Source organism: Melospiza georgiana, chromosome 8, assembly GCF_028018845.1.
Source record: "Melospiza georgiana isolate bMelGeo1 chromosome 8, bMelGeo1.pri, whole genome shotgun sequence".
NCBI lineage: Eukaryota > Metazoa > Chordata > Aves > Passeriformes > Passerellidae > Melospiza > Melospiza georgiana.
The window spans coordinates 10,735,660-10,757,186 of NC_080437.1; the positions used below are offsets into that span (position 1 = coordinate 10,735,660).

At 38.2% G+C, this 21,527-nt stretch overlaps 1 protein-coding gene across 1 annotated transcript in view; it reads left to right on the forward strand.

Annotated features, from left to right (window-relative positions):
• Positions 1-21,527, forward strand: part of LDB3 (LIM domain binding 3) — a 112,539-nt gene that overhangs the window by 15,218 nt on the left and 75,794 nt on the right. The gene's annotated exons all lie outside the window — the stretch shown is intronic.

Consider the following 21,527-nt stretch of genomic DNA (forward strand, 5'->3'; position numbering starts at 1 on the left):
CATCCAGTAACTTAGGAAGCTATTTTGAATTGGAACCAATGCTACGTTTACCTCAAGCTTCTGGAATGGGACATCTTATCCAAAACTCCAAAAATACTACATGTAACCCCAGATTCTGGTACATAGTGCCAAATCTGAGTGCCCTGGTATTAGGGTGAATTCGGGCTGCCTTTCCTTGGTCCTGGGGGTCACTGGGACCTTCCTGTTCTATTTGAGAATGTCAGCATTCTCTCCTTACCTAATCATAGTGGGTTCAAAAATGGCTAAGGGCAGTTAGCACTGTGGCAGGTGTTTAAAAAATAAAAAGTCAAAGTAAGATGGCTTTTTTGATAAGCAATGGCTAAGGTTAATTACTGAAGGAAAAAATTACTAGTCTTTCTGCTGATTTTTTTTTTTTTTTAGGAATTGTAACCTAACCTACCATTGAAGTCCTTTCCTGTCTAAAAGATTCTTATCTCACTGTTTTGCTTAAATTAAGTAACACATTCTGCAAGATGAAATCCTTTAATCCTTCTGCCAACTGTATGGGGTGGGTGAGTGAGGATCTCTCTATTACACGTGTGATTTTCTTTCCTCATGACAAGAAGTGATCAGCAGTCTGCAAGCATCATCAGCTGTGTGGACTGCAGCAACCCACATCTGCTTGAACAGCAATCTCTTCCCTGTTTGATTGCCCACAGCTTGATGCTGCTTCTTTTCAGGGCAACACCTCTAAAATTGAAACACGTGCTGGTTTGCCATGTAGTTCTCAGTAGTTCAGGCTGAGGGCACAGAGCTGTAGGTATCAGACTGTTGGCACCTCATGGGAAGGGTGAACGGATTATTGAGGTCCAGAACTGTTTGGTTGTTTCACCCCTGAGGAACAGCAAAACTCCCCTCTCTTTTGTGAGAGGCTTTGTCCCACCCTTAAGGGCTGTGTGCCTCAGCTGTAGCAGCCAGCTGCAAGGACAAGTAGTGATGGCTCTTGGCATTAATCCTGACTCCATGTGAGATTGTTCTATGCTGTCTCCTCCTTCCATATTCCTTGGATGCTTATGTGGCCTCTTCCCCTTACCTCCTTTCCTTGCTCTATTCCCACATCCTGCCTCACCAGCATGTGCTATCCTTTCTTTGCTCCAGCTTTCAATGCTGTTCAGATGAAGTGCACTTGGAGTGGAGGAGCAAAAAGATGAAGACTGCATTTGGGAAGTGAAAGACTTGGGCCCTCAAAAAGGTGTTATCATGTCCTGTGGAGCCATGAAGGCAAGAGCAGGAATGTGCAGGAAGGAGCTGGCTAAATATGGTGCCACATGGAAGTTCATGACTGCTCTGTGTGAAGCTGGGGGGTTTCCTGTTTCTCTGATTACATGTGTTGCTGCATTAAATAGTCTTCTGTAGCCTCTGTTAAGGAGCCCAAGCTGCAAATAATACCAATATCACTTCTGTGTTGACAGTAGAGTGCATCTTCACTGACATTCCTGGAAGAGACTTTGCTCCTTTTACAGCCACACGTCCCATGTTCCACAAAAAGATGGATTTATCCTGCTCAGCAGCAATCCCCTTTCCCTACATGTCTGTGCTTAATTTTCTTCATAGCAGTGGTTCCTCACTCTGCAAAGTGGCATCTTAGATAGTAATCTCCAACTTTTTCTTTGAAGAAAATATGCTGAGCATAGATAGTTAAACACATTAATATTCTTTAAAATGCATATAAAAATTGCTAACTGAGAACGTTTCCATAAATTCCACATACCAAAACATGGGGATTAAGTAGTGGTGAAGGGAAACAAAACAGAATAAACTTTTTTGAAGGTCTAGATAATTAGAGAATTAGTTCAGCTTTAATTTCACATCAGTTTTATCTAGACCCAATTCTTTCCTAGGAAGAATGAGAAAAGGTCTAAATATTGATAATTTACATGAACAGGTTGCTCTCTGGAAGAAAATGAAGTGCTTTAGGTTTTTGCCAGTGTGTGTGACTTATCATGGAGGTTATCCCTGCTTGTGGGAACCTTCCTAGCAAAAAGAAGTGATCATCCCTTCCACAATATTGAAGACATATTTGCAGTGTGATTGACAAGATGAGGAGGTGGTATATAATTTCTATGCATGTCAAGGGACTGGCAGTGTATGAAACCAAAACTAGAACCTAGCTGCTTTATTTATCCCTTGAACAGATGCAGTACCAGCAGCTGCTGTAAGATCTTTTATACATTCCACCCACGATTCCCTGGAGTTCGTGTGTCCTAAAGACAACCTGGAAAGGAGGCAGGACACTCTCTTGTACAGTATTACATTTTATAAGTACAGTGTGAAATGTTGATCTTTCCCATAGGGAAAGAATTCCAGGCTGGGTTTGAGTTTCATGCCATTTGATGATATGGGTAGATGTCTTTGTTTCTTGCTACTCTGAGTATTTAGCTTAAATGTTTAATTTGGTCTCTAAATTTTGTTTTAATACAGCTCTTTATAGACTAGAAAGCAGTACAAGGTAGTTTTATTATAATTTAGCCCTTATTTGCCTTATTAGCTGGACCTTTAATTAGTTTTATCTGAGGAAAGTGTTGTTAAGAGGACTGGTAAACAATATTAGTTCTGTCGTCTCCATTACGTCTTGATTCTCCTCCACTGGTTTTGCAGAGATTGGATTGGGTTCCAATATTAAAAGCATCTCCAAGCTGAGGAGGCCAAGAAAGAGGTCTCCCCATGTAGTTGGTTGTTCAGCCTCTTGGTTCAATGCATGGATAAAAGGTTTAGGTATGAATAAACTTTCCTTGCTGGTGTTTAATTTTAGAACATCCACAGTGAATGTTCTGGCCTGGATGCCACAAGTCTTTAGTTTCAGTCTTCCCAAAAAGCATCTTGGCTACTGTCTGAGACTATTTGTGCCATACAGCCACACCAGTGTGCTACTGCCCTTGGATACACTAATGCTGTGAAATGTTTAGAAAAACTTTCTAAAATATTATCTTTTTCCACTGCAGACAACACAATTTTGCCATAGCAAAATAAGGATCAGGAGCTATTGAGAAAAGCTCCCAAATTGCCCAAGTTGTTTTTTGTGGTTTTTTTTTTTTTTTTTGGGTTTTTTTGTTGGTTTTTTTTTTTTTTAATCAAGGGTACATGCCATCTTTTGAAGCTGTTCATACCTTCTCACCATTGCAGCAATGACAATAATGGGATACTCAGTAAAAACTAATTTTCTCAGTATGTCAGGAGAGAAGCTTATTTCTGGCTAAATTGTAACACCTTAAAAGAGATGATGGTGACCTCCTTGAAGAGGTGAATTTGAAACATCTAAGTGTTTCTTAGTATTTATTTGAATATTTTCATCTATTTATTGAGTAAAGTCATAATAATTAACATCTCCAGATTCCTAGGTTTATCTGTTAACAACAACAACAAATAATCAAATAAAAGCATATTTTAAGAGAAAGATATCAAATACTGAGAACAGATGAAAAAGGCAGTGATTTGAAATGTCCTTAGTTCATTTTTATTTCAGCTCTTTTTTAGTTGGAACACAAAAGGTGTTCTCCCTATTTTCCCTACTGAGTGCCTACTACCTGGAACCTGTGTATTTATCTTTGGATGCTAATGGCCTAAGAAAAGCCCTCTCTTTTTCTTTATTTGCTTTTCTTTGACACCCAGGATGAACAGATATTCCTGATTACATATACATATATCTATATACATATCTTTTCTCTGCCATTTGTCACACCATTACTTAATTTTTTGCCCAGTTTACCTTGCTTTGATACCAGAATAAGTAAAATCCAGGCTGTATCTTTTTAATTTTTGTGCAGCTTCATTCCAAGGACAAATAGCCATTGGTTGGTTGTGCCTCTTGACACTTTTCTCCCTTCCTCGGGTGACTTGTGTCACTTTGTAGTGCAAGTAGGTTGCACTGTGATAGTGCTCAATTCAATTAGATAATGTAACAGAGAGAGTGCCATGGCCTCATGTTCAAAGAGAGCTGCCTATAAATTGCATTTAAAAATTGATAATATGAATTTTAACATCCTCTTAATTTAAAAATATATCTTTCACTTCTGTGATCCTTTGTCTGTGATATTGTCTTGAAGTCTTTTTTCTTTTTCCTTTCCATTCTTACCTCTGACACTCCCTAATCTGTTTTTTATGGTTAATTTTCATTACAAAGACCAGTGAGAGAGACCAGGACAGGACTTTATTTTTTTATTAAAATATACATTGTCCATTTTGGGAGAGGAGAAGGCCATGTTATGTGATATCATTTTTGTTGGCTTCATTCCAATCCACTGTTATCCATAGACTCAACATATACATAACTGTTTATATCCTCTAATTAGAAAGCAAAGGAACTACAAGACTGAGCAAACTGTGCAAATACTAGAAATGTAAGCATATATTCCAAGATAGTGAGGTTAGCAAACATTGTATGTACTGATGGATAGCTAAGCTGCATGTGGAAATGACTGGTAATTTTTTCTATTGCCATCTCTCACTATCAAAGCATTGGGCAATATTCTCTAGGACTGGGATGGTATTTTGAGATCTAAGTTTGGGTTAAGTAATGTCAAGACAAATGCCAGTTTGACAGAAGAGAGAGCCCTTTAAGCCTATATACTGGCATGGGACCATAAGGAAGAAGTTTGAAATCTTGCCTGGCAATTGTCCTTCTATAACAGTCCTTTTAGTCTAGTGAACACAAGATTGATCTACTGTAATTTAAACAAGGAAATCCTGCTTCCACTTCACTGCTTGCTCACAATATTTACTCTGATGTTTAGAGCAGACCTGATTAATTTTTGTTGCACTGTATGTTAGTTTAAATACATTGTGGTGCTGGTAGTTGGAAGGAATGTCCCCCCAGAGGGGTAAAAAAACCTCACAGCTGACTAAAAAACCCCTAAAAGCAAATTGTCAATAGAGTGAGAAATTACTGGACCTTTAAAGAACCTAAGCTATTCACCTCATAAAAGTTTCGTAGAAAATAATTAAAGAATTATTTTGGATTTGTACAGTTGAGAATGAGCCCTAAGTTGCTGTGACATGGCCAACTCCCAATGTCAAATCCCCTCTTCCCCCTCTCCCCTAGTTTTATCAAAGTATGAGAGTCTTGACTGAGTGAGATGCTATTGTTGGCAAGCCTTTGATGGACACTCCTGGAATTTCATTGCAGGAGCCATGACTTCTGTTTTATCTGAAATCTCACTGGCTCTTGATGACAGACAAACTCTGTTTTTAGCATTGCACTGAAGGTCAGGCAAATGACTGGTTTCCAAATAGAGTAACTGAAGATACTGGAACAGATTTATTCCTGGTATAATTCCACTGGTTCTATGAAGTTACAGGGGAATGTTCGTCAAGAGAGCCTTCTGAGTTGAAGGATAATTCCACTATTCTCAATCATTTGTGTATAAAAATAGCTTGGAAAACATACTATTTACCATAATGTTAAAATTCATCTGTAACAGAAATTCTATAGTCACTAAGATAGGGGCAATTTTTTTAGCTGGAATAAACTAATATAACTCTATTAAGGAGACTGACCACTGTAGAATGTAATTTTTTTTCAATATCTGGCAATCTAGCTCTGACTTCTTTAATTACTAGTGAGAATGAGGTTTTATGACTGTGTAAATATTTTAGGACTAATCTAGGAAATGTATGCACTGCCTAGGCTGCTTTCCTAGTTATAGTTGGGATTATTCCATTATTTTTTGCAGATTTTTAATTTTAGTTGCAATTTTGGCACTCAAGTCCATCAACTGACTGTCAAGCAGACTGGTTAGATATTTTACTTAATTTTTGCAAATTGTCCGAGCCCTTAATTCGTACAGAAAGCAAAAACTGATTTTGCAGATGGATGAAGAAAATGAAAACTAAATACTATGCTATCATTGGAGTATTAGTAAAGGAATAATCAATGTCTTTGTAGAATGACATTGCAAAGGCCAAAAGTACAAGGCAATGTGAAAAAATTTTTGTGGGAAAAAATTGACGAGGTCACAACCACAGTGGCATTTTCACATTGATTGTAGAAAGCAGAGGAGCAAATGTCTTCTCATGGATACAAGAAGTGAGTATTGGCAGAGAGGTTTAGCTGTGGCTAATGAGGAGGAGCTTCCCATCTCCTACTTTGTGGGACTGAAATGGTCACTCTAGGCTGGGGACATAAAGTCATAGATCAGAGAGATCCTTTGGTGAAAGCTGTCACCTTCTATGCCATGTTGTCCCTAAGGGGCTAGGACTTCCTTGATTATCAACATCCTGTGACACTGGGAGTTGGTGCAAAAATTCAAGATTTAAATTTTTGCAAAGAGGGCATGGTCAAAAATGGGAAAGAAATGTAAACCATGTTTTCTATTTTGGGAAACAGATTCAAGTATAATTTTTACAGTTCTTTGGTGGAAATGTATCCCTTAAAGCTCAAAGAGCATGTTTTAATAGTTTGGTCTTAACGTCCCCAAAATGTTACATTTCAGTGAGCTTTTCCTTAGAGGTGGCAAAATGTTTTTTTAATGACAGATACCCAGACAATCATGAAGTACAGAGAACTGTTGCCATGACAAGGCAGGATTTCTCCAAATTGAGCTAGCTTTGACTAATGCTGTACCCTGAAGGCTCCACTTTTCCAAACAATTCACAACATATGCTTTTATAAATCCATCAAACAAGCCTGCACTCTTTCTATACCCTATGTTTTAATGTCAAAGCAAATCTATGTTCTACTTGTGGCACCTGCTGTGGCACATACTTCAGCTACTTCAGGGGAGTACTAAGCATACCACCATACTTAAAGTCCTGTCAACATAGCTGTGATAAAGACCCTTTGGAAAATGTATAGCTGCACCCCAAAATAATCATTTGTCATAACTCATAAGGGAGAATTAATTGGCATTTAGTATGTGTAATAATATGGATTAGTGCCCTTCATGAACAGGGCTGTTCATAAAAGCACAGGCCACCTAGAGGACTACTTTTAAACAAGGCAAAACAATTTATGTGACAAATAAGCTCCACTTCTAAAAATATACTTAGGTCAGTCAATATATTGCTAAGTGCTGTTGTACTAAATACTTATAAGTCAGGCTTCAACAACATCAATCTCTGTTACTAAATACTGAAAATAATATCATAGCTTAAGATACACATTTATATTAAAAATAAACTTTTTCTGATATCAACACCAACAGAGTTTAGATGGTGGGTTAGCAAAATGGTATGTTGTAATATTACTGTCCACTATGGAAATATATGCACTATGCATTCCTAAATATTTGTCTGTAGCTTATGCAAAAACATACAGATTCATCAGGTTTTTGGCACATTAACATATTGTAACTGTATTTGAGCATCTGTGCTATCTACACATGGATGATGTTTTCCCATTGATTGTTCTGTTTATTACGGAAAGCTAAAAGGGAGTTAAAGGTTTTAAAAGGAAAAAAAAATTCTTAATATTGATTCCTGTTTACTTCAGAAGATTGTGTAGCCATCCTTTCTTCCCACTGAGATAAGTGTACAACTCTGAAATCCGGTCTCTCCTACATCCATTATATGTTGTTTTGGTTTTTTTCTAATGGATCTCTATGCTCCATAGGTTTGTCATGATAAAGAGATGCTTAACTGAGCTACAGACAAATGTACACAGATCCTTTTGATCCTGTGGAGGATTCTTCTGACCTTTTGCCACTAACATGGGCTGGTTGTGTGCATTCTGCCATCAAAGGCAACTTCAAACTTTAATTTCTATGATTTAAGCTTATATGTCATTCAAAAGTTGCAAAGATGCAAAGCACTCCAAGGTGCTTTGAGTGTCTACACTGGAGCAGAAGATGACTGTGGTACAAAGAGGAAGGGGTATTGCACATTGATTTGCAAAATGGCAAGTTATATGTGAGTCTCTTGTGAAGTATTTGCTCTGGCCCTAGCCATAGTCATTAGAGAGGGTTCCCAGATGTAAGGGTGAAATGGACTCACAAGTTCTTACTTTGATAAGAAAAGCAGGGAGGTTGCTTTTTGGGACAGGAGCATCAGGCTGCCTGCTGGCCTTAATTTTACTTCCATACTCATAAAACTACAGAGGCAATAGAAGAGCTTTTAAAACTTATTGTAAATTCAAGTTATATTTTCTGAATGTGACTTAAAGCAAAATCATTGATGTCATGCCTGAGGTGAAAGTGAACACTCTGATTTACCATTGCCTGGCAGTTATGAAGGCATTTGTAGTGCAAAGCAATTAACAGAGGAACTGAAATATTTGCATTTGCACTGAAGAGAATAAATTTGTGCAAAGTAATGAGGAGTTGGGACCATAATATTTTTGCTCTACTGAAGTATTATTTCTAGTGTGGTGTCAGGACAGAAAAAGTTCTCTGGTTCTGCAAAACAAATGGGCTGGGGTCACAGGAAGAATGTGCACAATAGAATTTCCTGCATGAGACTCCTTGACTCACTAACTTTTACAGCAGCTTTATTCACATCTTACCTGGGGAAAGTACTTGTATATAGCAGTTTCAAAAGCTGCTAATCTTAGAGCAGTTCTGTTCTTTGTCCTTCCTTCTTTAGAAGGATTTAACCACTATGGATAGTCACACTTTCAGTTCTCAATTCTGGTTTTTTCTTTGGTTTGTTTTGTTTTTTCCCCTGAGAGTTGATTATCAATGTACCCACTGATATAGGCACAAGGCTTTTTAATTACACACTGATATACCATAAACAGCACACAGCCTTCTTATCAATTTTTACATAAGATGGGCATGACTTTGTGTCACATCTGAGTTGCAGCCAGCAAAGGCTTAGCTTGACAGCCTAGTGCTTTTCCTCCTTCTGGATGATTGCATTGCACATTCTTACAGGGTCATGCATGATAAAAAAGGATAAGGGGCCTTCAGAGAGACTCGAGCAACACCTTATGGTCTGTGGAGCTTTTACCTCTGCACTATCAGTGCAAATCTGTTCACAGAGGCTGCAACAGATGCTAGAAGTATTACCTAACTGCAGAGCAAAGTAGCATGGAGCTTGAAATCCATGCTTTCATATCAATTCTGTTTGTCTGTGGTATTCACAGAGAGCAGCAGATGAGATAATCTTAGATGTTTTGAAGTGGAGAATATCTCGTTCTTCTCTGACATAGCAAGAAACTTGTAAAATAAGTTTTCTCTTTCTCTTATGTCTCAGCTTCTCTTTTTTTCTTTTCCTGTTTGTATTTTTATAAGGAACTTATTTAAATGCCTGGATGATTTGTTTATACTAGTCTCCTGTGTCATTTGCCCAAAATCTTGTTTGACGTCTTGTTTTGTCACTGTGGAAGATGCTGATTCTTTGTTTTCCATATTTGTATTACCCTGAAGTACAGAGCCAGGGAAGGTCTGGGCCCCGTTACTTGAAGTATGTGGAAGAACCTTTGATTCCTCACTGTTTAAAACCAGAGAATTTCCTCCAGTTCCTGGTGTGTCCCATATGAAAGAAGACCACTAGGTGAATCTAGGCTTTTATGTTTTCCCTGAGTGGTTGATGCATATAGCTTTGATATCAGCTACTGTCTATGCCTCCTATTTTCCTCTGCAACCTTGTGAGTCTCTCCAGTTTGATAAAATTTTGCATTTAAAATGCTATTTCTAGTAGTGAGTGGTCAGGCATGAACATCATAACATTCCTCATGAAATTAGTTCAGTCTTAATGCAAGACAGAATAGTAGGAGTCTTTTTCTAGTTCTTACTTGGGATAGCTCTTCAAGAATAATGTCATGAAATATTTCCTTTCCTAACATAGAATAAGAGGTAACTGTGAAATTCCTTTCACTTGAATGTGTGCTGGACTGAATATGACCCAGAAGATTGACTGGTATGATCTGGAATTAAGGAGGTCTTTTCTGAGGATTTTATGTAGGAGATACATGAAAAGTGTGAGCAGAAGGTAGAGGGTGAATTCCTTTCAATCCTGAAAATGATACAAAAATGCAGGGGGGAAGGCCATTCAGAAGAAAATGCCTGTCACCAGCTGAGACAACCAGATGGACATAATATGTGGTACTATTTAAAACAGGTCTGCTAAAATTTTGGGAGCATCTTTGGATTTTATTAGGCAGTTTCATGTAAAATGCACGTGTTGCTCCTGTATCATTTACATATGCAATCTTATAGTTTCTTCAAGGGCTTTATAATTCTATAAATAGAAGACCCATCCCAGGATAAAGAGAGATTACTAATATGGCTCCATTTGGCACTTTTGTCTGCCCTGGAATCTTCCCAGCTGTCCAATAACCATCCAAGCATTCCTTATTTTCATTTATTTCCGCTTCCTGGTGTCTGAAGTAAAAGCCTCCTGTTTGTTAAATAGCTGCATATTCACTTGGAGAAATGTTTTCTGCTGCCATTGCAGTTGTTACAGCATTGATGTTGATCCCATCAAAGTTCCAGCACTGACAGTTTTTAAATATTTTTTCTGCAAACATGATTAATGAAACTAAGCAAGGTTACTGAACAAGATGTTGTAAGAGGAAGAAGGTTATAAAAAAAAAAGAAAACAGATGAAAAATGAAACTAGAAAGGGTGACCAAGATCAAACTCTGACAACATATTAAAACTCAAAAATGCCTACAAACCTTGTTTCCATGTGGGTGTACAGCTCTGAAAAATATCACTGTAAATGTAACTGCCTAGAACAGAGAACTTTCATAATTCCATCAGTCATAGTACTGGCTGAATCTGAGATTTGCATGCTGGTGTTAGGGAATACAGAAATCTGCTTTATAGTAAGTTTTTCCTTTATGCAGTTCAAAATGTCACTTTAGTTTAGTCATAAACATGTTTGCTTGATGACAAAATACAGTGATGTAGCTCATTGTCCTGCAGTTTAACTAAGTCCTCATTTGACATCAAAGTGGAGGGGTTAAATTTTTTTCTGTGTTCCTTTCATTCCTCATTTGTATCAGGCAAATAATGGTTTCACTAGCAGCAGGAATCCCTATTAAAGTAACTGTCATATTTTCTCATCTATACAATTCATTGTTCAGCAGTTTGTTTGGTGCCAAATGAAGGGAAAAAGACAAACTGGACACAGAAAGGCATACTACCTTAGACCTTCTGAAACTCTTTCTTGGTCAAATGACAACTTTCTTGCTGCCTCTTCCAAACCAATTATTTTGACATGCTCCATTGCAGAAGACAGTATCTAATGTAGCCAAGGAAAATACTGTTAAGGCAAATTCTGAACTTGATTGCATTCCTTCCATGGATTTAAATAGATGTCCTGTGAACATTTATTCCTTAACAAAATACACAACCAGATTATCATAATTAGCATGTTTACTCTGGAACAAGAGAGGAAAATTTCTAATTTGGACAAGCAGAGTTTAGAAACTCATTGTGACTAGGTATGGAGCTCATTACAGCCTCTGCTTGCAGAGAAAAATGTCTGCACTTATCATTAAAGAAATTAAAGATAAAAGTACAACTTTGTAATGGAAGTGAGGCACCCTGCAGATTAATTCTGTTACTTCTGCATAAGTTACACAGCCTTATGATCCTTAAGGAGCTATGCTCTGAACTGAGCATGAAGGCATATCTTAAACTAAGAATCAGAAGCATATTCTTCTCTCTGAAGCTTACTTAAGTATCCCAAGCAGGCTAATGATGGTTTTCACTCAATTTATGCTCCTCACTTTTGTTACCTAAGAATTAGATACGAATGTTTAACCCATTTTGGAATACTCACACTAACTTCCTAAAGCATTGATTGTGCTACCAGACTGGTAGAAATACTTGATGTTTCCAAGTACAGATAGTCACCTGAAAGAAATAAGAATGTACAGAGGAGTGAGAGTTGGGGGTCAGCATCTTCGAGGCCTTTCTTGAAACACTCCATTTAAACATGTGCTCTGCAAGAAAAACACTGCCCTGTCTTGTTGCTGTTTACGCCAGTAAGTGTTGAACACCAAAGCTAGATGAGATAAAACAGGAAAGAAGCAGAATACCCAAAAAGGAATTGGCAGAAATGTTGATCTCCACGTTAACAGGTAAAAGTATCACTAGCACAGGCAGATCTGCAGGATGGTTTTTGCAGGAGCCTTTTGGTTTGGCAGAAAGTTCATTCACAATTGATAGGGTGGACACTTTTCTCTCTGTAACTGAAATGATGGATGTTTTCAATTGAGTCTCTGGAATGCAGCACAAAATAAAGTTGAAGAATGTATTAAGATGGGATATGTCTTAGCATTCCCAATGAGACTGAAAGCTTTCTAAGCCTCACTTGTTAATCAGCAGAGTGAGCAGCACAGAAGGGGAAGGGCTGTCCACAACAGGATGCCAGCTGGAGAGGAAACTCTGATCAGGCTTCTCTTCCTGCCTTAATACCTTCTTTCAAGTGCCACTTATGGTCATAGGCTTTGCTAGTTGGAATCCCCTTCCGCACACACCTGTGCTGGGTAACTCCACGAGGAATTCAAAACATGTCAGCACAAACAAGGCTGCAGAAAATACAAATACAAAGCCAGTACCTTATCCGAAGATAATTGAGGCTCCATGCACTCTGCTGAATTAAGAATTGTAAGATGAGATTCCTTCCTTTCTCTACAATGAAATATCTCCAAGAACAGCTTTTTGTCTAGTTGTTGGGAATTTTTGAATCAAGTTTCAGTCTGAAACTTGGGCATAAACATAGAAGACATGGTGCAATAGAGGTGAGTGGCATTGTTTAGATCTTCCAGTTCAAGATCACTTTAAATGAAGAGCCATTCACCACAGGCAAATATTTACTAGCTGAGGTCTTTAATTTCTTTAATAACTTTCTTCTAAAGCTGCTTATGGCTTCTGAACTTTACAGGATGTTCCTGTTAAACCATATTTTAGTGCATAAACATTTGGCTCATAGACAGTAATTGTGTTTAATGAAGACTTTCAGTAAATTTTCATAACATAATGTCTTTTTGTGTGTGTGTAATGTTTTGTAAAAGATATTTACTCCCAATTCTCCCTAGAAGATGGTGCAGGCTGGGAAGGGGAGCTGATGAAGCAGTACTCTATAGAGAAAGAAGACTCTCAGCTTAGGTTACTTTTGTGTATAGCACAGCCAACTGATCTGACTTCTTTTTGATCAGAAATTAAACAAACATTATTAGTTGAACAAAAATCAGTGTGTCCTTTGCAGCAAATGATGCTTCTTCCATCTTAGTAATTTGACCTTTTTTTTAATATTTTGAGTCCTTAAATAACCTTTAACTACAGACAGTGCAGACACTATGTTACAACAATTCATTTCTATTATTTTATTTTGTCTGTAAACAGGAAGGCTTTCTAAAGTGACATAATTTTTTTATTGAAGCATTTTGGAAAATACTACTTGCAAAAAACCCACAGAAAATCTCTTTTTGAAAACTTGTCAACATAATACTGCTTTGTGTTCTGAAGACACTGAAAAATGTGTAGGAAGATACTGCACTTATGCAAGACAGGATTCTAAAGCTAATAGATGTAAAATTCACCTATAGAGATGCTTTTACTTTCCAGAACCATCCATGTCACTGGTTTGTTCTTTATCAAATAAAATCATGTGGATGTGTGTGTTCTTATACTATGCAAGCTCTCAGTGGGAAATCTTTGTAAATTGCTGTACCCAATACTTCAATAGGTTAAAATGCTCAAAACCAGTGTTGGCATCATCATACTATCAATAAAGTTCAACCTTGTCCTCAGCAATAGCCACATTCCTCCTCAAGGATGCTTTCATTTTTGAAAATAAGGAAAATCAAAATCCTTCCTTTTTAAGTCTTCAGGTTATGTTACTTTAACATAACAATCTTCAACATAACATGATTTCCCTTTTAGATTTGAGATTATATCGATATGTTCAGATTATTTCCTGTTAAACAAACATGGTTCCTGTGGCTTACCAAGGGAAGTGGCCTCTCTGTGTTCAACTGAGCACCTCTAGGAAAACAAAGTTTAAGTAATTACATTTTAACAGGTACAACAAACATCTTCAATCTCTACAATTTCCTAGCTTCCTGAAACATCCAAAAGTTTATGTACCTGTTAAATGTGTTAAAATTTTCTTTTACTTGCTAAATCTTTAAATTTCCAGGGATCCTGCTGGGATGCCTGGTGGGATGTCATGTTATGCACTAAATGTGAAACAGCCTATTACAGAAGAAATTGGCATTGTACTTTCTCAGGGGAACTTTGCTTCTATTCTGTTTTATTCACTTTGATCTTAAAAAGAATTCCTCATTCTCTGAAGTTTGAAGCCTGTACTTTTGTTTATTCTCTCACAGAGCTTCGATGACTGCTCCAGGTACAAAACAGTTATTCCTGTGAATAAAGGAGGTGTTTAGGGAGGCATTGATGCTGTATGCTGGTAGCTAAATGCTGGGCCCTCCACTTGGAACAGATTCACGTTGGGCACTGTGGCCTCTTAAAGCCTTAGATGTGAAAATAAGGTCATGATACCAAGTGAGGTTCCTGCAAATTTAGTTCTGCCTCAGCACCTCTGTCACTGTGGACATGTGTTACATCTCATTTTCCTTCATACAGCTGCCAGCTGGTGTGTGCTATGCTGGTCTTCCCTCTGTAGGTGAAGCACAGAGCTCAGTACTAAATACTTCTGGACTAGAGACAGGACTGCTATTTGCTGTGTCAAACTGGCAGCTTGCATTTTAGTGAGCAGAGGAAGAACAACTCCCCTGGTAATCTGGTGGCCAGAAACAAAGAGAACTCAAACAAATGCATTCAAAGAACAATTAAATGTAAGCTTGTGTCCATTTAATAAGTACTCTAATTTACAAGCATGTAGGAGCAGAAGACACACACACACACATCAGTCATATCTGTGCCAGAACCTCAGGACTTGCTCAAAGCTATTTTAAATTGCTTAATATCAGAAGTGGCTGAAGGCACTAACTGCCAAACTAAGCCTCTCAGTATTGTCTCAAATGCCCTTTTAGTCAGGCCTTATTGTTGCAGGACCAATCAAAAGCCCTTCAAAGTTATAAAGCATCCTGATCTTAGTTATATACAATGAGATACATTAAGCAGAATGAACTTGAAAAAAAGAAGATCTTACCATAGTGGCCAATAGCAAGACATAAACCCCTCAGTTTATTGCTAATGGTTGTAGGGGAAGACAAGACAAATTGTGTTTCTGTGAGCAGGTTAAAAAGCTGCACAGAATGTAGAATTCAAGAAGCTGAAAATGAAGCAGGCAATATTGATGACTGAGATCTGTCTGCTTGAAACACAGAAAAACATCCCACCTTATGCAACTGCCTTAAAATGAATTCAAATTTGAAAAGGAGATGCAAGGAAGAAGATAGGGAACCTTTAAAGAAACTTGGCTTTTTCTGATCCTGTAGGCACTTGGAAGCTGTGTGTATATTTGCTGCAGGGGGTCTCCTGTGGAAGCTGACAGATCAGCTCACACAGGGGGGCTGCCAGAATACTAAGAATCAGTACCTCAGCTTTATTCCTGGTTTTGATTTGCATTCAGGTTATTGAACTCCTTGATGCCAAATAAGAACTCAGTCACTTGGTTCTCAAAACCTGTTGTAACAAAACAATCAACATTTGTCATTATATGACTTACCTCTTTGCTTCCATTTAATTTCTGTGAGGCACACAGCACTCACTACCTTGGCACAGTGTGTGTTGCTAGCTGAGAACAGACTGAATACACCCAACAGATATATTTGGATAAAGACTGGGAGAAGAGATATCATTGTTAGTCATATGACTTCCCATGATATGAAGAGCTGTGTAACCTTCTAGTTACATCAACACATCCTATTAAATAGCCACATCCACTCTTTTACTGTCATCTGTATTGTTGGTGTAACATAGAGCAGTCATGCTTCTAACAAGCTAATCTCCAAAGTCCACAATACCGGAATTTTTTTTCTTTATTTTTTACAAAGGATTTGAAATTTTTCCATCAGACAATGTGGAGGTGGGGCAGGGAATAAAATGATCTTGCAAATAGGAACAGGTGTATTCACCCTGCCTCTCAAAACATCCCCCAAAGCCTTGCCTAGGGCAATTCCCTAAGCATGCCTATATGCTTCCTTTCATTTCACAGCTGAAAGTCTTTTACATTTGGCTTATTTTCATCACCTGAGTCTAGTTAGCTTGGCAGGAAGGGCTATCATCTGTCTGTCTTCTTCCTTGAAGAGACTGTATATTGTGCATGGAAAGCAGGCTTGTGAGTGATGTTATGTGTAAGGGAAGTTTTTGGTGTTAATCAAGGTGGCATTGTTCCATCCTGGCTTGGCACTCCTGAGAATGAAGTAAGCTGGCTGCTTGGAGTGCCCCCAGCCCTTCTGCTGTGGGAGTACAGATTACAGCACAGGGTGTCCTGAGTTGGAAGTGCTTTACTGTTCATCCCACAAAATCTCTGTGCTGCTGTGATTCCTGGTACCAGAGAGAGGTAGATTAGAGCTATTTTGGGTGTTCTCACATGAATTGTAATCTCCCTTCCTAGCTACAGATGAAGCAGAGCCTGAGAGGCCACTTGAGAATGTCTTTGCAGCTTGCCAGTGCAGCTCTGTTTAGTGTAAATGGAATCTCTTCAGGGTGTCAGTGGCATATTTTGCACATGCCATGAGTGTTCATTTAAGGCAGTTCTTGTTGTCTTATGGAAAACAGAAATAAAAAGCCAAACCAAAGCAATAGAAGAAATTCCACAGAAAGGAGAGCAACCAAAAAAACAGCCATTGAAGCCCAATAGTGAATTGAGAACAATGAGGCATATCATTCAGGCAAATGGTAGCTGCAAAATGAAAGTTTTCCTTAGGTTTGGTTAGTGATATGTGCAAGGGTAGTTAGTTTCAGCTTTCCCAAGTCTTTTTTTACATTTAATTGGTCTTTCTCAGCTCTCCTATCTGACACAGAAAGGTGTAAAAGCCATAGGATGCTTGATCTATGGTATAGGTTATCTAGGCTGTTTCTTTCCTTGTTTATGTTTTGTGCCTTCTGGCAACGTGTCAAATGAAATGGTGAATTTCTGCCTGCCTCATGACTTATCCCAGTGGGTCTAACTCATTTTCTTTGCATTTTTTCTTGTCCAAAATTGCCTTCTGTTTTCTAAGAAAAACACTATTTTCCCGTTGTTGCTCTTACACTTTTATTGCGGGGAGAGGGATGGCAAATGACTCATTTAGGAAAGAATAAAATGAATTTCCTCAATTCACTTTCTTACTGTGGGTGAGGAAGAGATGTCTTCTTAACTACCTGGATTCAGTGTGGGCATTCAGCACCTGTTCTGCAGTGGGGTCTCAAAGCATGTCTCTCCTTTCACCAGGTTATGCTCCTGTGTATAAAGAGAGGAAGTTTTGCAGGCACTTAGAGCCTCAGAACTTAGAATGACTCTGAGAGTTTGTTAGAATCTTCTGTGCAAAAAAAATGCTTGCATAAATGTAATGGTGAGAGATTTAAATGCTCTTTTCTCTATAGAGGAAACATGTTGTTCCTTAGTCTCTGGCCAATCCTTTTTTTGGGATTTTCTTGAGACATTGTAGTCTCTGATTTTCTGATTATGGAACAGAACATTTTCTTTTAATTATTTCTTCTATTCCAGAGGAGAGCATGTTCATTCTCTGTGCTTTTGCACATTTCCAATGCTGGTGAATATCTCATTATCTGAAATGTTGTTCTTAAATGAGAAGCAGAAAAAATTAATTGTTGGTTTTGGGGTTGATGTCAGGATGGAGTCAGGCATAGCTCAAGTGCTGGAAGAAGTGGCCCTGGCTAATGCTGCAGGCTATATTAAGAGCTTCTCATTTGTGTAGGCCTTCCTATGTATTTTTGTCTGCCTTGTAAATTAGGAGTTCCTTGGGGGTAGGAAAACTGTGTCCATCCATCTGTTTGTACAAGCACTCTCATTAGTACTTGAACACTCATCCACTGAAACGCTGCCTGATCCCTATCTCTCCCCGTTGAGTGGAGCTGAGGGGGCTTGGCTGGCAGCGTGTGCAGCTCTCAAGGTGGTGCAGCAGCTGCTCTTTGTACGCTGCCCCCCAGAGCTCCTGCTAAGCAGAATTTACTGTGAGCCCAGTGCAGACGGGTTTTTTAGGGCACAGCTGTCACTGTGGTGCTATATATTCACCCAATGTACCCATCCCCTCACAACACAGCGTAGTAAGAATTCTCTCTCGTGTGCTGGAAGGAACATGTGATACTTCCAGCCTGCCGACTTGCTTTAAGCTGGGGATGTTGGAAGTCAGATGTCTGTCTTGTAGGAAACTTGTGAGGGCTGAAAGTTCACGTCTCTGAAGCAGCACATACTCCTCTGCTTTTCTGAGAGCAGTGAGATGTTTGGTTTTTTAAGATAAAATCTGTGCTTGAGCTCGAGGCACTAAAGAACTACTGTTAACATTAGATCTGTTGGTGTTACCCTGGATTGGATTTTGTAAATCAATTGACAGAAATAGCTGTACCCTGAAACTCTGATGAATGTTTTGCTGTAGCATTAAATAAAAGCATTTGCAGCACCTAGCAACTGAGAGCTATATTGTAATCCTGAGCAAGTGAGTTAAGGCTATTACAAAGGTTTTCTGAAATCATTCTGTCTAGAACTTGCCCAGAGATTTGTTTTAGGAAAAAAAAGATTGGTAGTCAAGTTGAAAAATGCATATTTGTCCTTGACAGTAGTATATTTCTCTAAATTTGTTACTTCTGTTAATAGAGGAGAGGCTGAGATAAGAGCAAAGTAAAATTTGCTATGGAGACAGATCTGGGTTTCTAGTCTAATTCTAAGGTTTAATTAGCATTAGTCCTTCAAAAATATTTTCAAAAATATTTTTAAATAGAAAATATTTACTCAAGATTTTAGAAAGCTCACACAGTGAGCTCTTCTCTGTTTGTGATTTATGGTAGTAAATGTTTTAGTAGATCAGCAATGAATTTTCAAAGGAAAATACCAACATAAACTCTTTGCATTCCATTCCTTTCAGCTGGATCTTTAGAAATGGGAACAAGATAGTCTTGAATGTGCCTTGACACTTCAGATCTGTGTGCCCTGTATCTCCATCTGCACACTGGTATTTTGTTCACAACAATTACTGACTGCTCTTGATGTCTGCTGGAAATGCATGCTGTGCCTCCACTTGGAGCACTCACAGAGATGTCTCTCAGGTTCTAACTAAAATACATGTAATTTTGTACTTTGGTTTTCATGTTTCATTCAGACTATGCATCCAGTCTTTAATAAGGCCTTCTATATAAAAGTTTACAGCACCAAATAATCTAGTGTGCTTTTAACTGGTGGGAAGACCATGAGAAGAAGTAACTCTTTCTTGATACCTACTTCTTGTGTGAATTGCAGATACAATAAATTAGATCTATTTTTTGTGAGTCTTGCTGTCTGTGAAGGAAGGATAAGCTGATTTTTAGAGGTAAAGTGACATCAATAGAGTGCTGTCTCCTGAAATGGGAATTGAAAAAAATAGAATTGTATGAAAGAATTCCACACAGAATTTGCTACCCTTATAATTAGTTGAAGAAGTTGAAACCCTGTAATTTCTTTTTTAAGTAGGAACTGATTGAGCTGTGATTGAGACTTTCCTTCTCTTTCACAGTATGGTGCTCCTGGAGCTCCTTGCCTCAGAAACAAGTGTTGCTAAGTTAGAAAGTTCTGTAAATCACAAATTCAGAATTACTGAGGACTTTTTTGTTTGAGAGAGTCTTGTGATGAATGTTTTTTCATTTAGGTTGTATTTTCTAAAATATTAGTGAGAAAATATCCCATTAGAAGAAATGAAATTAGGTCTTTCATTACAGCCATCACCTCCCTCTGAATGGACTTTAATTCTAGGAGGGTTGTAGTTGCTGTGTCATTATTTTAAGGTATAACATTTACCTGTGAGGCTACTAAAAGCAAAAGTCAAAGCAAGTGAGAGGGAAACTATGGTGTTAGAGCTGTGTTTAAACTAGCCCCAGATGTAGAGTGCTATCCTGTCTCTGGAAGCTCTGCTTCCCTGGATTTATTGTGTTTGAGGCATCACTGAGGAGTGGAAGGAGAGGTAGATGTGTTGAGTAAGAATACCCAAATTAGGGCAGACCTTTGACTTTGAGGAACTGGGATGATATTAAAAAAACAGTCTTTGTTGTTAACGAGAAAAACATGTGGGGGGGGAGAGTTTCCCAGAATTTGGAACCAGCAACACACAGTTAATATTCTGTGGCAAGAACTTGTATGTTTCATGAGGAGGTTAAAAGTGATGTCTTAGAAAAGCAATGTGTGAAGATTATTTATTTTATAAAGGATAATTTGAAAAAGACAGAAGTGTCCTGCTTGATGAATTCGACTCTTACTGACTCATTTGTCTGTGTTCGGCTTTAGTTTGCTTTCTGCCCTTTCTTTACCTTTTATTCTATTGCGGAGTCTGTTTCTCAACATATTTGTGGGACTGAGCAGGGAAGGATCTTTGAGTAACTACACAAGTACATGTGGGTGTACAAATAATCCATATTCTTTATGGGCTTCTGGGTTCTGTGTACTTGGCACAATGCAAGTCAATAAAATGCATAGAAACTAATGTTTGTATAACAGGTTAGAAAAGCTATGCTTGTAACACAAATCTTTTGGTTTCGGTTTGTTGTATTGGGTTTTTTGTTGTTTTGTTTTGCTTTGTTTTGTTTTGTTTTTCTTGTGAGGGTGCATTAGACTGCAGAATAGAGCTCTATCTTTGAAACTACCACAAAATATTTTCCCCATCCCTCCATTCCTTAACACCAGGAAAATACTTTGGGAAATGATACTGCTATTATCTTATGCTATTCTACTTGCATAAGAGCATTTTATCTGTTTCCTTCCCTCAGAAAACACAGAACTCTTTGCTTCTATCTCAAATGAAAGGGTATTAAAACTTGTCTCTTTCAGTCAAATAATTTCTGGGAATTACTTAGAGTGCCTAATTCCAAAGTAATCTTTACTTTTGCATAGTCTGAGTATGCAGGGTGCTGTGTGCTTGAGCACTCTGACAGTAGAACCAGTGTTCTGGTAAACTGACACCTCCCATTGTCAGACTACACTGCCAGTTGGAATTCTGGCCTCAATAGCACCTTTAACAGCGTGTTAAGAAAGGGCTTTTTCCTTTTTTTGTTTATTCATCTTTGCCAGTAAAGCACATGAGCTAACAGTCTAGGGAATTGTTTTGGAAGGAGGTTTTTTTTTTTCCCTATGTATATATTTATAAGTGACTAGGAATTTGACTTTATGGTTTCAGACTTGCAGAATTCACAGGGGACTTTTGGCTCATAATCAAACACATCTTTATTTTATGTTCGCTGTACTGAAGGAACAGAATTTTTGAATGCAGCATTTGTGGTAGTACTTTAGATTATCCTTGGGATTTTTAGTGAGGAATGTAAGGAAGTGAGTTTCTAAGAAAAAAGACCTATAGCTTATATCCATGCTCTTTCTGTACTGAGTGCTGAAAGCAGAGGACAACTCTGTTGTGTTCATTAAAATTTGTCTGGCTGATGGTATGTGAAGGCTTTCCTGGTTTAGTGCTGTACTGGTGTTATCCATAAAGAAGCTGAGAGGGCTGTGTAAAATTGAGGTCAGGGTGC